This window comes from Ictidomys tridecemlineatus, chromosome 9, assembly GCF_052094955.1.
Source record: "Ictidomys tridecemlineatus isolate mIctTri1 chromosome 9, mIctTri1.hap1, whole genome shotgun sequence".
NCBI lineage: Eukaryota > Metazoa > Chordata > Mammalia > Rodentia > Sciuridae > Ictidomys > Ictidomys tridecemlineatus.
The window spans coordinates 27,677,319-27,695,865 of record NC_135485.1 but is presented as its reverse complement, the minus strand read 5'-3'; positions in this window follow the sequence as shown (position 1 = coordinate 27,695,865).

The following is an 18,547-nucleotide window of genomic DNA, read 5'->3' as shown; positions in this document are numbered from 1 at the left end:
TTTTCACGTTTATTGAAGCATTATTCAAAGTACTCAAGAAATGCAAACAACCAAATCATCTATAAACTGATGAGTGATTAAAGAAAATGTGACACGGGGGGCATGTGCCTATAATCTCAGCTACTTGGGAGGCTGAGCCAGGAGGATCTTAAGTTCAAAGCCAACTTCAGCAATTTAGCAAGGCCCTAAGCAACTTAGTGCAACCCTGACTCAAAATACAAAATAGGACTGGGGTTGTAGCTCAATGGTTGAGTGCTCCTGAGTTCAATCCCCAGTATCAAAAAAAAAGTCATGGATATACTATAATTTATATATATGTATATATATATATATATATATATATATATATGTGCATATATTATATTACACACACACACATATATATATATATGTATATATATATATATATATTTGATGAATATACTATTTAGCCATTAAAAAATGATGAAATGCTATCATTTTCTACAACATGTCTGAAACAAGATCATTATTTTATGGGAAATAAGCCAGATACAGAAAGGCAAGTACTGCATGATCTCACACTTATATGTGGAATCTGAGAAATTGATCTTGTAGAAGTTGAAAGTAACATTCAACTCCAACAGTCAGCTCCATTCCTCAGGACTCAAGGTCAGGAAGAACATCAAGGCAGAAAGAATGTGGTGGAGAAAAGTGGTTCAGGACATGATTAAGAGGCAGGGAGAGACTAAGCTCAGCTAAACAAATGTATACCCAAAGACATGCCCAAACAACCCACCTCCTTCATCCACACCCCACCAGCCTACAGTTGCCACCTAGTTAATCTCTATTAGAGGTTTAATTCACTGATTAAGTTAAGGCTCCCATAACCCAGTCATCTCACCTCTGTCTTGCATGGTTTCACACATGAGCTTTTGGAGGATACCTAATTGCTTAAGCATAATAGGCACTGGTAAGTATGATTTCTGAATTATGAGTACAGTTTCTTTAAATTTTGATATTTGTTCCAAACTGCTTTCCACGGTGACTGAGCCAATTCATATACCAGAGCATTCATGGGAATTCCAATTTCCATACAGTTTCACCATTACTAAGGCATCATGTTTTTTTCTTACCAATATTCTTAATAGCATTTAGTTTCACTAGCACTTTAGGTTACTTGTGAAGTTGAGCAGCTTCTCAACGTTCACATTCAGTTTTTGATTTCTTTTGTGAATTATGTGTTCCTTTAACTATCTTTTTTTTCAAGAAAAATCATATTTTTTAAATTTAGGAATATATATCAAAGACTCTGAGTCTTATAGATTTTAGTAACAATTCAATATGTATAAGGTTATAAATTTAATAATATGTAATACATGTACAAAGTAACACATGCTTAAATATAAATTCATGAATATATGCATATGTATACTCATGTATGCATAAACAAACACACTTGAAAGTATGACTTTCAACTTTGCCCTTGGCCTAACTTATTATATCCATACACTATTCTCTTTGTTCTTTTGCCAGAGGTTAGTTACGACAGCACAGTCAGATTTCATGTATCCTTCACACTGCATCTTGTGAATTAGTCTGGGGCAGGGGGAGCTGTCAAGTGAATACTTCCCATGGTTGATTTTATATTAGAACAAGTATCCTGAGCTGCCTTTATGACATATTCACCTTGAGACTATATCTCTTTTATGTGAATGCTCCCTGAGGCATGACATATCATCTCAAGAGCTCCCTTAAGACAGCTTGGTTTAATGTCATATTCTTTTGCCCTAACCCCACTCGTTCTTATATTTGTCAGAAATGTGCTTGTGCTTAGTCTCCCTTGGCCTAGGCAGAACTTGTTATTCTAAAATTATTCTTAAATGTGCATTGTGTAAATTTACTATTTGTCATCATACATGAAACCTTACATTGGAGCTCCTTTTCGTAGGTAGGGTGAATTTTTCTTTCAGTGCTATTTATTGTCACTTAAACATGTGAGAGAATAATTAAGTCAAACAAAAAATTACAATAATATAAATCTTGTGGAAAGGAGTTGTCCTCCAAACTTAACTGAATTTATCTTAAAAATCACATTTTACTCTGCGAATTTTGCAATGAATTAAAATATTTAGTCCTATCATCTTCCAATATAATGAGAAGATACTTATAGGAAATCAAACTGTAAGACAAATATAAAATGTTAAAATCTACTTTCATAAGTATGGCTTCTTTTTCCTAAATAGCACAGCTGAAGGTTTAGAAATGGTGTCCAAATACATGGTGTGTCAGTAAATTCAGTCAAATATTTTTGCATTATGCATGCCATTACCTGCTGCAGAAGACATTTGGATTACTAGCTTATCTCTTAGGGGTAGAAATAAAAGCCAGGAATGGCACATACTTGTGAGTAATACTCCTTTTTCCCTTTTAAAAAGGAGCAATTTTGTGACTTATTTGCATCCTTGGTTTCTTACACTTTGCAAAGGCATATGCATTACTTTAGCATAAAATTTCTTTCTTACTTCATTCAAAATGTAGGTCAATGATTCTCAATATTTGGCGTAAGAGTCATTTAAGTGATTTTTTGAGATGAGGGTTATAGTTAAAAATTTTTAAGTATTTTTTCTTTCAAATAGACTATCTTTTTGGAGCAATTTGAGGTCCATGGAAAAATTGAGCAGAAAGTACAGTGAGATCCCAATACCTCTAGGAGACCCAGACATGCACTGTGGACATTGTGTGACGTAAAGCGGTACGTTTGTTACCTCTGATGAATCTGAACCCATACAACATTAGTACTTGAAGTCCATAGTTTTTAAATTTGGACTTACTCTTGATGTTGTATATTCTATGAGTTTTGATAAGTGTGCGATGATATTTGCCACTATTAGCCACTATTACACTATAATACAGAAGAATTTCACTGTCGTAAACATCTGTGTGTTTCCTCTTCATCTCTGTCTCCCCAGTGACCTCTGACAACTGCTGATATAGTTTCTCTTTTTTTTTGTTTATTTATTTATCTATCTATCTATCTATCTATCTATTTATTTATTTATTTTTGGTACCAAGGGGCATTTAACCACTGAGTCACATCCCCAGCCCTTTTTATCTTTAATTTAGAGACGGGTATCACTAAGTTGCTTAGAGTCTTGCTAAATTGCTGAGGCTGGTTTTGAACCCATGATCCTCCTGCCTCGGTCTCCCAAGATGCTGGGATTACAGGCATGTGCTGCTGTACCTGCTGTGATATAGTTTCTTACAGTGTAGTTTTACAGTTTCTGCAATATCATGGAGTTTGAATTGTACAGTATGTGGCCTTTTCATATAGGCTTCTTTCATTAATCATATCTACTGAAGTTTCCTTCATGTCTTTTCATGGCTTGATATCTCATTTCTTTTTAGTGCTCAATAACATTACATTGATGGAATATATCACAAATAATCCATTCTCTTGGTTGTTTCTAAGCAGTTATGAACAAAACTGCAATAATGTGCAAGTTACTTCAACTCATTGGGATAGATGCCAAGGACACAGTTGCTGGATTGTATAGTAAGAGTATGTTTGTTTTGTAGGAAACTGCCAAACTATCTTCCAAAGTGACCATACTGATTTGCATTTCCACTAGCAGTGAGAATTGCCTTTGTTCCATACTTTTATGAATTGTATATATTCTCAGTGTTTTGGATTTTGGTCATTCTTATAGGCTAATAAAATGTCTTACTGTTGTTTTAATTTCTGCTTCTCTAGTGAAAAAATGTGGAGGGTGTTTCCATGTGCTGATGTACAATTTGTGTATCTTTTGAGTGAGCTGTCTGTTCAAACCTTTTTTAAGTTAAAAATACATTTTAACTTAAAAAAACAGCTTTACTGTGGTACAATTCACCAATAAAAAATGCATGCATTTTAAGTGCACAATGTGATGTTTTGGTAGGTGTATATATTGTGACATGATTACCACCATCAAGCTATCTGTCACCTCACCTAAGGACCATTTTTGTGTATGATTAAAACACTTAATATCCTTCACAGCAAATATCAAGCATACAATACATTGGTGTTAAATACAGCCACTGTGTTGTGCAAGAAATACCCAGATCTTATTCATCAGAATTGAAAGTTTGTATACTTTGACCAAAATGTCCCCAAGCCACCCTCTCACACTCTTGCTGTCCAGCATTTGGCTATCATTGTTCTATCATTGCTCTCATCTGATGGTAGGAGTGTGGCACCTTAGATTCATGTAAGAGAGCTCATAGAATATCTTGCTGTGCTGGGCTTATTGTACTTAATAGTGTCCTGTAGAATAGGCCACCTTGTCACAAATGATGAGATTTACTTGGATTTTTTTTTATTGTAGTTTTAAGAGTTCTTTGTATGTTCTGGATAAAAACCTTTGTCAGATATGTCTTTTGCAAAAATTTTCTCCCATTTACTGGCTCATCTTTTTCTTTTGACAGTGTCTTTCTCAGAATGGAAGTTTTTAACTTTAATGAAATCTAGCTTATCAATTATTTGTTTCATGAGTCTTACCCTAGGAATTCTAAAAGTCATCACTGTGCCCAAAATCATCTAGATTTTCTCCTGTTATCCCCATAAATTTTGTAGTTTTTGGATCTAACCTTTTAGGTTCATGACCCTTTTTGTGTTAATATTTATGAAGGGTATAAGATCCGTACCTACATTTAAAAAAAAAAGTTTTCATGTGTCCAGCTATTCCAGAATCATTTTTCAAAAAAGACTCTCTTGCCAGGCACAGTGGTGCACTCCTATAATCCCAGTGGCTCAGGATGCTGAGGCAGGAGGATCTAGAGTTCAAAGCCAGCCTCAGCAATAGGGAGGCACTAAGCAACTCAGTGAGACCCTGTCTCTAAATAAAATACAAAATAGTGCTGGGGATATGGCTCAGTGGTTGAGTGCCCCTGAGTTCAAGTCCCGGTACCCAAAATAATAAAAAATAATTTAAAAAGGCTCTTCTTTATGTGGTCTTCTCTGGGCTTTCTGTTCTATCAATAGTACAACCCTGTCTTGATTACTGTAGCAGTGTGGTAAGTCTTAGAATCATGTAATGTCAGCCTTAAATTTTGTTTTCCTTAAATATTTTTATAAGATATTCTGTATCTTTCACATCACTATATAAACCTTAGAATAAATTTATCAATATACACCAAATAACTTAATTAGATTGAGTTGAACTGGAACAAAAAAAAATATCAAAATAGTGAGTCTTTCTATTCATGAATATGAAGTGACTCTTCATTTTTTTAGTTCCTCTTTGATTTCTTTTATCAGAATTTTGTTGTTTCCCTCCTATAGATCTTAGATATATTTTGTTAGACTTCTGCCTATATATTTCATATTTTCAAGTGCTAATATTAGTGGTATTGTAATTTTAATTTCAAATTCTACTTGTTCATCGCTGGTGCATAAAAACGCAATTGACTTTTGTTTATTAATCTTTTATCTCAAAAACTTTCTATAACTGCTTAGTTCTTTGTTGATAAACTACAAAGATTGTTTTCTTTCTTCCTTCCCAATATTTACACCTTTTAATTCCTTTCTTGCTTTATTGCATTAGCCAGGGCTTCCAGTTTAATGTTGAAAAGGGATGAATGATAAGGTCCTTGTCTTTCTGGAAAAGCTTTGAGTCTTTCACCACCAAGTGTGGTGTTAGCTGTATTTTTTTTCTAGAATATATTCTTTTGAAGTTCTCCACTATTCCTTGTTTACTGAGTTTTAATCATAATAGTAATTGGATTTTATCAAATGTGTTTTCTGCATCTATTGATATGATCATGATTTTGTTGTTTAGCCTGTTGAAATGATGGATTATATTGACTCCCAAGTATCAAACTGACCTTATGTATATGGTTTAAATACCACTTGGTCATGGTACATAGTTTTTTGCATTCATTGTTGGATTTCACTTGCTAATATTTGTTGAGGATAGCCTTTTCAGTGCTAGGGACTGAATCCGGGGCCTTACATATGCTAGGCAAGTGTTCTAGCCCTGAGCTACATCCTCAGCTCTTGGTGAGGTTTTGGTTTTATTTTGTTTTCTACTCTTTTATCAATGTTTGTGACAAATATGTGTTGAGTTCTCTTGGAATGTCTTCGTTTATGGTAGTAGGGTGATGCACGCCTTACCGACAGAGTTAGAAAATACTCCTTCTGACTTCTGAAAGGACTGTGGAGCATTGGCATCTCCTCTCTACCTGTTTGATAGAATTCACCAGTGCACTTCATTGTATCTAACCTTTCTGTTTTGGAAAGTTAACTATTGATTGACTTATTTAATAGATTTAGGGGTATTCTGCTGGTCAGCTCTTTCTTCTTGCATGAGTTTTAGCAAACTGTACTTTTCAGGGAATTGGTCCATTTCATCTAGGTTATCAAATTTCTAGGCATAGAGTTGTTCACAATATGCCTTTATTTCCCTTGTATGAGACGTTCAGCAGTGTCCCACCTTTACAGTTCTGATGTTATTATTTTTTAAAATATTTTTTTAGTTGTAGATGGACACAATACTTTTATTTTGTTTATTTGTTTACGTGGTGCTGGGGATCCAACCCTGCTTGTGGTTCTGGTCAATTAGTTGCTCGGCTACCTTATTGCCAGGGGTAGAGACACAGAATCAACACACAGACTCCGGGAGCTGGTGAAAGAACTGGCTGGAGACCCAACTCAGGTCATTGTCCAGTAGCTCAGTTTATTTATGGAATGCATACAATTGTTACAGGGTCCGAGTGGGGCGTGCCCATCAATCATACACAAGCAAGATAGTACCATAAGCCAATCATCTTATGCCTAATATAACTGCACTATGAGGATGTTCTAAATATTGCTATCATCAGGTAGGGTCTTTGTCCCTAGGGTAGGAGGTTTCTATGTTAGAAGTTCCATTCCTGGAGCTCCTGGCCATCAGTTTCCTGGCCTGGCAACTTAGCAACGCTAACCACAAGTGCTAAGGATGTGTTTCACTAACAGCTCGCTAGAGCAGAGCATCCCCTCCTGACGGCATTCCTATCAGGTCTGAACAAGCGTAGATTCTTCAAGCACTCCAAGCTGCTCAGAGCTGCTAGCTGCTAGCTGTAAACTGAAAGTTATTCCAACACAACCCAGTACCTCACGCATGCCAGGCAAGCACTCTACCACTGAGCTACAACCACAGCCCCCTGATCTTATTAATTTATGTTATTGATTTTTATCTTATTTAAACCAACTAAAAACTAATCAATTTTATTTATTTTTAAAAGAAAATTTTTATTTTTTCATTAATTTCTTATTTTCAATTTTATAATTTCAGTGCTAACTTTCATTGTTTATTAGTTTTCTTCTGTTAACTTAGGTTCTAATTTGCCCTTCATTTTCTGGTTCTCTAATGTTTTCAGTGATTGATTTCAGGTTACTTTTCTTTTCTAATATATATATTTAATGTGGTAAATTTCCCTACAAACATTACTTTTGCTGCACAAATTTTGATATGCTGTATTTTCAGTTTCATTCAGTTCAAATATTTTTTTTTACTTTTTGAAATTTCTCCTTTGATTCATGTGTTATTTTAAAGTATCCTGTTTAATCTACAGTTTTTTTTTAGATATTCCAAATTTCTATTTGTGATTTCTACCTTAAGTCCATTGTGGTCTAAGTGCATATATTAGTTTAGTTGCATTATGGTCTGAAACATACATTGCATGATTTCTATAGTTTTAAATTTGTTAGGGTGTGTATTATGGTCCAAAGTGTTCTCTACTTTGGTTCATGTTCATGAGAACGTTTTAGAAAACACAATTTTAAAAAATATTATGAGTCTTCTTCATAACAACCTGTGTTTTCTAATGGGATGGCAATTGTGAAATACGTTCATTTTCCAATGAAACTCATTTTTTCACATTTACTACTTCTTCTACATCTGGTTGACAAAGTACACTTTATGCCAACATATCCCTTAAATAACAATAAAGAGCTATTTTCACTAAGGAAATAAATGTTAAGTGTTTTCATCACAAAAGAAAGAGAAAAAGGAAAGAAGGAAGAAAGGAAGGACAGACAACCGAACTATATGAGGTGATAGTTTGTTAATTAGTTTTATTTGGGTGATTATTTTGCAATTTGTAAGTCTATCAAAACATCAAACTCTCTCCATATATATATATATATATATATATATATATATATATATATATAATTTATCCACATACATGCATATAATATCTCAACAAAATTGACCAAAAGGAATATGAGAGATCTTATCAAAATATTCTTTGGTAGATCCATCTACACTGAATTTTCAACAGACCTGTAAATGGAATCTGAAGAACATAAAGCAAAAATTATGTTATTTTTCGTAAGTAGTTAATCTCAAGTGGCCCAAGGAGGGGAAGGAGGGAAAGCCAGTGTTAAGCTACACCTTCGAGCTGGCTATTTCTCTGCATTAAGCAGGATACATGCTGTCATCAAAATAACCTGCATAAAACTGGTTACTGTACCACTGTTTGCCACAGGGGCCACTGAGTGAGTTGGTCCTCTTGAACTCAGGCCTTTGGGGTTGCAGTGTGGTATATCATTGTGGCAATAAATCCATAACAGCTTTGGTATCCATGTGATAAAGCTCCAGGAATAGGGCATTGATGAGTTGCCTAAGGGAGCTTGATAGCTGAGTCTTAGATTGAATTGTCAACATTTTCAACAAATATTTAACAATTCTTACCACTCTTATTTTTTTCATTTAATATACTCAGTGTACTGTTATTACAAATTTTAACTCTTTTAGCTCTTTACTTCATTGCTTATTATAGAAAATGTTTTAAATTCAAAAAGCAAAAAAAAAAGGGGGGGGAATAACAAACTTTCTCAATACAAGATAGTATTCATGTAATTATTGTGTCCCATTGCAAAGGGTCAGAATTGGAATGTGAACAAAGGCATAATGGTATTAATTTGGTTGGGGTAGAACTGCAGGCCCCATGAATCCATCAATTTAAAAGAATTACAGTGTCTGTGATATCACCACCAGGTGTATTATGAAAGCTACTATTTATTTGTTGCCTTTTATTATTTGTTTAGTCATCACCACCTCAGAGGAAAAAAAAAACTGTCTCTGAAAGTCACTTTTAGAGAAATACCTTAGTTTAGCCATTTGGTATATTTACTAAGAATGTGCATGGCAAGTAGGTGGTTTAAAAAAATACAGTTTATAAATCCAACTTTATGGTGACTCAAATTTAAATAACACTCAATGCCTCTGGTGAATTAGTGTTATGTATCACTAGCATTACTTAATAGAAAAGAATAAAAAATATATCTAAATAAGGAAATTTATTGTCCAAGATGCTATGAATCTAATATCTGTGTTTTAGACCTGACCTGTGCAGGGTAGTTGCTGAATAATTAAGAAGAATGATGTTCACCAGTCCAGGCTGCAGGATGCCAGCTTTCAGTAACCATCTGCTAATGAAACCCCTGAGAATTCCCACAGAGTAGAGAAAACAAACGTTATACAATTATGCCAGGCATTTCTCACTTCCTTTACAGTAATACACCATCCAGTTAACAATCCGGTGGGCCTAGGGATTCATAAAATTTTGAGTAGAGTCTTTAGACTTTCTCAAACCAAATGCTAGAATTAAATATAAAAGGAAACAAGATCATTAGATGAAAAAATTTAAGTATAAATATTTAATTCCTTGGCATGCAATAGGATACTAAGTTTCAGTTCATGGCATCTGATCACAGATTTGGGAAGGACCTTCAGAGGTCATCATGTCCAGGCCTCTGCCTCTGGGAAGGACTGTGTCCAAGACATGCTGGTAAATAGCTGGATCTCATTTCACCAAAATCAATAGGAAGGAACAGAACCTCATCATTCTGGGGTGATGCTAGAAAGACTCAGAATATGCCAGTCTCCAAAAGTCTCCACATATTCAAAATTGACTTCAAATCTCAGGGACAGCTCTTTTTCCTCTACCCCAGGGAAGACCAGAATCTTTTCCACAATATCATCTATCAAGTGCTTTGGGAAATTAGAAACTTGAAATAAAAGTATGAGCCAAATAATATGTGTTCTTCTCACAAACAGTGTAGGCATTACTTGATATAATTTGATAGAGGACATATCATACATCATCTCACCAGGGAATGCAAGTAGTTACCTATCTTCCACATTAGCAAGAAACCATCTACTTGATTAAAATATTTCTTTTACCTCATACACAGACTCTCGGAGTAGCTGAGGTAAGATATTTCCCACCAGTGCCCCAAATTCTTAATTTTAAAGTGGAAAGATAGGTAAAGACATTTCCTCTTCTGATAATATTTTTCATATTTTCTGAGACTTGGATTCGCATATGTTAATTTCCCAGCTAATGTTCCAATGAATGAACAATGAACAAATGAAAAAGCAAATCCCAAAGGATAGGCAAACCAATCTTGGATAATGTGCAATCCTGGGAACTGAATTCTTTGCTTAACAATGCATGTTTTCCCATTCTGTTGCTCTTTCACCTCCATCCTCATTGCTTTTTGTCTTGCTGAAGAAGATCTATAATTTTATTCTCTGAATTTTTTCTATGATAGTGCATATATTGGTTTGCTAATCTTCTACCTCTACAATTACAAAAATAGAGTCTAGGTGAGACTCTTATCTAATCTTCTTGCCTCCAAATGCCTTGCTTCTTCACTTTCTGGCATCCATTTCATGTCAATGTCAGCAACAATCTCCGCAAGAGAGAGTAACATTGGAAATATTAATAAGGAAGACATTTCTTGAAATATCAATTTATTGCAAAATTGATGATGAACTTGGTAAATTGATGGGGAATTTTTGAGATATTCTTAAAGGAGTGTATTTGGAAGGCATTCAGTACTTACATTGTCATTTAAAGCAATCAGAAAAAAAAAGAAATCAGTGAATTAGAAGTGAATATAGCCAGTAATCTTAATATATTCCACAGAAGAGAGAAGCGCAAAAATTAATCATATTCCCCAAGGTAAGAACTTTCGGATTGTCTGTAATATTCAGCACAAGAAAAAGGGGGGAAATTCTAAGGTGAATAGGGTCTGTCTGAGTATAATATTTCAACTCATTTAGAATACAATATGAGTATGATAAAACCAATAAAAAGAGTTTTTAATAAAGTCAGGTCTTTCTGAACAAACTCAGCATCATTTTGAAATTAAATTCTGCCAGCTCAACAGTATCATGTTATTTTTCAACATCTAAAGAATAATTTCAGCCTTGAGTGGAGGTGCTAATTATCTTTGTTGGAATGCCATGTCCTAACTTGTTAATATTCCTCAATGGTTTTCCTGAAATAAAATATTGGTTTTCTGTTGAAATGCTTCCCACTGAGGACACAAAATGGCTATAACAAAATGTTATTTGATACACGTTTTTCTTACTTTATGAGAAAGATGTTTTCATAGAACAAATTTGTAAATCAAATTTTTATAAATCAACAACACTAAAGTAATAGAGAAGCTTGATTCTATGTGTCATCTTTGATTATACGTATCTGTCTAGGAATCTATAATCCCTCTCTCTTTAACTATAAATTTTTCTATAACTAAATTCTCATGAATTCCTCAAGCAATATAAGCAATGGCTGGTAAATATATATTTTGAGTAAAATCATTTTACATATTGAATTTCCTTAGGCAATGTACATCTACAAAGTCTTTGTCCTGTGCTAATAAGAAGTATCTATCAGCCCTTCTCAGTTTACAAAACAGGCCTTTGGTGGTTTCAGTAAGATGTTACAAAACTAAGAATGCCTAAATTCTATGGTTAGATTTTCTTTCTAAACCTTTAGAAATGCCAAAACAAAAACAAACAAACAAACAAACACAAACAGAAAACCGACCACCAAATAAAAAACCCCATGGGAGTCACTTTATTGAAGCTATTACTACAAATTAATTCAACTTTAAAATAAATGAAACACATTTAAATTTCATTATAGCACAAAATCTATATTAGCTGAGAGAAAATAAAATAGTATAAATATATGAATGTTTCTTGTTTGCTCAAACAAAGGGGATTGATTTATAGAAATTAAGAAGTACATTGGATTCCTGAAATAAGGAATGTTAGACTCTACACTGCCTACAATGTAATACCATTTTTCTTAGACAATCATTCTGTACCTTGTTTTTATCAAATTCAAAGCAATCAGTGGAGCCAGGTGCCATCCACAGAAAACTCTGCAGAGAAAAGGTCGGGGTCACACTTGGCAGATGGAAGCTTTATTTTCCCCTCAGCATTCAGGGATGCTACTTACATCCGATGAAGCGATGAGGCTGTCATTAAAGGGACCTGAATCTGACCTTCTCGTTTGAAGAGATCCAGAACATGAGAGAAGGGGAAAATGCTTTCCCTCATGCCGTCACCTCTGTGAACTGGTTCCCTAATGATGAGTGTATTTAAAATGATGCTGTCAGTGATACCCAAAGGCATGGCCTCTGAGCAGACTTAGCCAGCTGCTGGAGCAGGCAAGTTTTGAGGACACACAACCCTGTTTTCATAATGGAGCCAACCTGTCACTCTTCCCAACACCCTGATCATTGCTTCCATCTCAAGAACATTCTTGCAACAACATGGTGATGTCTTGGACCCGGACATAACCCAATGCCTAGCTTTTCTTTTAAAGTTTTAACACCTTTGAAAAGTCGTTTTGAGAAATTAAAACAAAGTTCAATGCAAAGAAGGAATTACTATTCACTTATCTGAATTCACAGCTGTAAAAACAATTTATTAAATTTGTTCTAGTCTTTTTTGCTTCTCTATAAAATATATCATTAAAGTTGAAAAAAAATTCCTTTGACTTTTATCTCAGATATCTTGCCCTTTTCCAAATACTGGGTGTTAGAGTAGCTGGTTCAAATATCCATGAGAGACACAGCTCTGAGTTCAAGCAAAGGTTTATTGACAGAAAATTTCTGCCAGGCTGCCCTTCTGCAAGGCGCAGCAGCCTGCTGGGAAAAAACAACAACAAAAAAAAACCAACAAAAAAAAAACTTCTTACCTATATAGTCATGTACAATGGAGTAGTTAAAAAATAACCCATCTGGTCCTGTGATTGTTATTGGGGATCTTTCTTGTGGTTGTGGTAGTTAAGGATTCTTTGGAGAAGGCTTACCCATAAGGTCATGCCTGGGTGGACTTTTCAATATGGAATTACTTTGGCCTAAGGACCTAACACTGGGCAGTATTTTTCAGTCAATAGTTTGTTCTTCTGGTTTTATAAATATGATATTCCTGGAAAACTGAGGCAAACTGAATTTAAATCACTCATAATCTCATCCATTGATCTTTCTTAAATTTTATTCATCTTAGATCATCTGTAGTCACCAAATTCTAATGGCTGAGTATTGCCACAGCACTTTAAGAAATCCTGCTTATAAAGCCCTCTCTTCAATTATTTATATTTGAAATTTAATGGTATTTTATGGAGTAGTTTCTTGTTTATAGAGGAGTTTGTTGAAAAGGAAAGCTGTATGTAATATTATTAGAAATAGTATTAATAACAGTAACAATTAAGAGTTATGCTCTTTATCAGACATTGTTATAAACACCTTATATCCATTATCTTATTAAAGTCTTACAAAATTCTGGGATTCTTCTATTATTCCAATATTATGGTCAAAAAAATAAAACTTTCATTTAAGTATTGTTTTAGAGGGAAAATTTATTTTACAAATAGCTATTTTGCAGAGGGCTATTTTCTTCTTGGTTAAAATAACACTGCCAGATGGGGTAGAGAGAAAAGATGTGAGGGAAGGGGAGGGGGGATAGTAGGGGATAGGAAAGGTTGCAGAATACAACAATTACTAATAGGGCATTATGTAAAATTGTGGATGTGTAACCGACGTGATTCTGCAATCTGCATTTGGGTTAAAATTGGGAGTTCATAACCCACTTCAATCTAATGTATGAAATATGATATGTCAAGAGCTTTGTAATGTTGTGAACAACCAATAAAAAAAAAAGTAAATAAAAGGGGAACAAAATAACACTGCCACCATTTGTTGATGACTTACTTGTGTCAGATGTGTACCTTGGTTCTCATCTTCACAGCAGTATTGCAAGATAGTTATTATAAACCTATTTATAAAAGAAGAAAATTAACACAGAATGGTAAAGACAGGTCACACACGTAATGGTGGGGAGAGGTAGACTACAAGGTTAGGTGTGTTGACTCCAAACCCTACATATTATTTTTTATGATATTGTACAGTGAGAATCCCAGGATGTTGCTTTCCAAATAAGAGAATTAATATAGCAAGATAAATTTGTTTTTTTTATTATTCACTTGCCTCTGGCACTATCACAAACATCCTAAGCAGATGCTACTAATTTTAATAAGTGTTTTTGCATGCACAGAGATTTCCATTTCAGATTTCTTTTCAAACATATTTAATAAGAAGGGAAGATATTTCCCACTACTGTTCAGCCAGCAGTTTTTTAATGCTGTATTAATAATCTCTGACTGTAGACAGATGTCTCCCCATCACTGGAGGAAGTCACCTAGGTTAACATTTCTTCTTTAGGATTAAAATGGGAAAAGACAAATGTGCTTGGCTATGTAATCTAAAACACAGAAAAATCTTTTTAGAAAGTATGATTGCATTAAAGAACAAATTATAGCAATTATTTTCAAGACCAACAGCATCCAAAAGTCAATGGGAAATAGGTATTAGAGCAATACAATTTTAAGCATTCAGTCCAATTTTATGCTAAGACATATTCTGAATTGCATGATGATGCCTCAAACCTTGACTATATGAACTTAAGTTCATCCTAACAGTTGACTTTTCCAGAACATTTGGAGCAAGAATTAAATATCAACACTTGATCAAGATTGAATGTAGAGAAAATGAAATGCATTTTACTTTCTCTTTTAAGACCATAAGAATCATTTTCCAAAATCTGCATCGGACGAGTATCAGATTGTATTTCATTTGTTATTACATGGAATTTTATTTCAGCCAAAAAAGGAAGTTAAATTTCATTCTTATTATATAAGTTCCATGAAAATGAAGATTTTTTGTCTATAATTTATTCACCACTATGTCTACTGTATCTGTAATACCTGACATATAGTTCTTAATTGTTTGTTGAAAAATGAATAAGAGTATTTTTAAAAAGTGATTACATTTAGCCATTTTTAAAATAAAAAGTTTAAAAATTTTAAATAAAATAAAAAATGTAAAAGTTGTACATGTCGTGGCACACCATGTTTTGTCCAATATATGTGTACATGGCACAATTTTTTATGCATATTAAACATAATTGTCTACCCAAACATGTATCATTTCTTTGTGGTGAAAATATCCAGAATCCTTTCTTCTGACTTTTTGAATGATATAGTACATAATTGTGATCTTTAGTCACCATATGTGTAATAGTACCCTCAAGGTTCTTGCTTTTATCTGGCTGTAGCATAATACGAATTGATCAACCTTTCCCTTCCCCCCAACCGTCCCCAATTGTTGTAACCACCATTCTACTCTCAACTTTTATAAGATAAACTATATCAGATCGTACATACAAGTGAGATCTTATGGTACTTTTCTTTCTGACCGTGACTTATATCATTTAACTTGATGTGCTCCAGTTCCACTGATGTTTCTGCAAACAAGATTTCACTCTTTTTTTGCGGTTGAATAATATGCCATTGTGCATATATATCGCATATTCTTTATTTTCATCAGTTGATGGATCCTTAGGTTGTTTCCCTTTCTTGGCTATTGGTGAATAGTGCTACATTGAACATGGGAGTTACAGGTGTCTCCTTGACATGCTGATTTCATTTCCTGTGGACATATACCCAGAAGTATCACTGTTGGATCACATTGTAGTTCTATTTTTAATTTTTTGAGGAACTTCTATTCTGTTTTTCATAATAACTATGCTAGTTTGAATCCCTGCCAATAGTGTGCAAGGGTTCCTGTTATAGTTTAGATATGTGATGTACCCCAAAAGCTCATGTGTGAGACAATGTAAGAAGGTTTAGTGGTGAAATATTGGGTTTTGAAAGTATTAACAAATTGGTGTATTAATCCACTGATAGGGATTAACTGGGTGGTAACTGAAGGCAGGTGGTGTATGGTAGAAGGAGCTGGTTCTGATGGGGGAGTGCTCTTGGGGTTTATGTACTGTTCACGGTGAAGGAAGGTTTATGTTTTGTCCACTCTCTCTCAGCATCCTGGAGTGAAGTTCCAAGCTGATTTCCTCTGCCACACCCTTCTTCCCTGATGTTCTGCCTCACTTTATACCCTGAGAAATGGAGCTGATCATCTACGGACTAAGACCTTTAAAAACCATGAGCTCCAAATAAATTCCTCTTCTATGTTGTTCTTGTAGGGTCTTTTGGTCACAGCAATGAAAAATTTGACTAAAACCATTCCCTTTTCTCCTACTGGGGTAAGGTGATATTTCATTGTGACTTTGATTTTAATTTCTCTAATGATTGCTGATTTTGAGCACTTTTTCATGTATCAATTGGCCATTTGTTTTCTTTTGAGAAATGTCTTCTTAGGTCTACTGCCCATGTTTAGTTGGGTTATTTGTATTCTTTCTGCTGAGTTTTTGGAGTTCCTTATATATTCTGGATATTAGCCCCTTTTAGGTGTATAATTTGAAAATATTTTCTTTACATTCTACATTCTGTTTGATGTTTCCTTTCCTACATAGAAGCTTTTTAGTTTTGTGTAATCCCATTGGTCTATTTTTGTTTCCTGTGATTTGGGGATCTTGTCCAAAAAATCACCCTCACTTATATCAATATCCCGAAGTATTTCTCCCACTTTTTCTTATAGTAGTTTTCATAGTTTTAGATATTACATTTACATCTTTAATCAAAAAAAAATTGTTCTCTATAATTGTTAAGAGAGACTAGTTTTCTTCTTCTATATGTGGGTATCCAATGATCTCAAAACTATTTATTAAAGACTGTCCTTTTGCCAATACATGCTCTTAGCACCTCTGTCAAAAAGCAGTAAGATGTGGATATGAGGTTTAATTCTAGACTTTCTATTCTGCTTCAATTGTCTGTGTGTCTGTTTTTATACTAATGCCATGATTTTTTGATTAGTATTGCTTTGTATTATGTTTTGAAGTCAAGTAACATAATTCTTCTTGTTTTATTCTTGTTACTGAAAATAGCTTTGGCTTTTAGTTTTGGTTGTTGTTGTTTCAAAAAAATATTTAAATTGATTTTTCTAGCTCTGTGAAGAATGCCAGGGATATTTTAATAGAGATTCCATTGAATCTGAAAATTATTTTGGGTAATATGTACATTTAAAGAATATTAATTTTTCCAATCCATGGACACAGGTTGCCTTTCCATTATTTTTGTGACTTTTTAGTTCATTCAGTTAATGTATTGTAAATTTCATTGTAGAGTTCTTTCACCTCTTTGGTTTAATTTATTCCTAAATATATTTTTGTAGTTATTATTAATCATATTGTTTTCTTCATTTCTATTTCAGATCATTTGGTGTTCACGTGCAACAATACTACTAATTTTGTTTGTTGACTTTTCTATCCTACAACTTTGCTGCATTCATTTATTGGTTATAATAGTTTTAAAGTGGGAAATTATGGAGGGTTTCTACATATTAGGTTATTTTATCTGCGAAGAGTGACATTTTGACTTTTTATTATTCAATTCAGATGCTCTTTATTTATTTATTTCTCTTGCCTAACTGCTTTGGCTAGGAATTACAATGCTATATTGAAAAAAAAGATGTGAAAGTGAGCATCCTTTTCTTGTTCCAGATCCGAGAGGGAAAGTTAATACTTTTAGGTAGTAACATAATTCTGGAGGAATGGCTTTAAAACCCATTTTTCTTAAAACAAAATTTCTGACCACTTCCTCCAGTTTCTTGTGGATAATTACCAAATACCCCTGTATGCTGATCTTGAATTCATTTGTGAGACAATATTTTCCCCTAATTAACCTCTGAGATATTGACTTTTCAGTATCCAACTTAATGTAGGACATAACACTTCCCATCAACTATAGTAGCCTGGCCTCATCTAAACCCAACATACTTGGCTGTTAAAACCTAGCCTCTGAGTTACCAGGAAAGGCTGAGTACCTGGAGAAATGTCAATTCTGTGACTTCATCTGCTTTCCCGCCTCTCTATACTTGTTTAGCATGAACATTTTTAAGGGCACCGTGTTGGTTGGTGTTTCACTGAACATCTGGCCCATTGTATTACAAGAAGTGAACCCACCAGTGTAATTGTAATTGTATTCTAAGGATTATGATGGAAATATGCTTCAATGTAAGAAAATAGTGATTTTCTACCTAAGATACCAGTTTTAATTATAAATCACTAACTAAATACCAATTTGTAAATATTATATTCAAATATATGTATTGATTTAACAAACAGAAAGTCTTGTTATGGAACAGCATATGAAGAAACATAACTGAAAGTTTAAGTTATCTTTTAAAAAGTCCATTCACTAAAAAGTGTTTAAAGTTATTAAGGTTTGGATGTGAGGTGTTCCCCAAAAGCTCACATGTGGGACAATACAAGAAAATTCAGAGGAGAAATGATTGGATTGTGAGAGC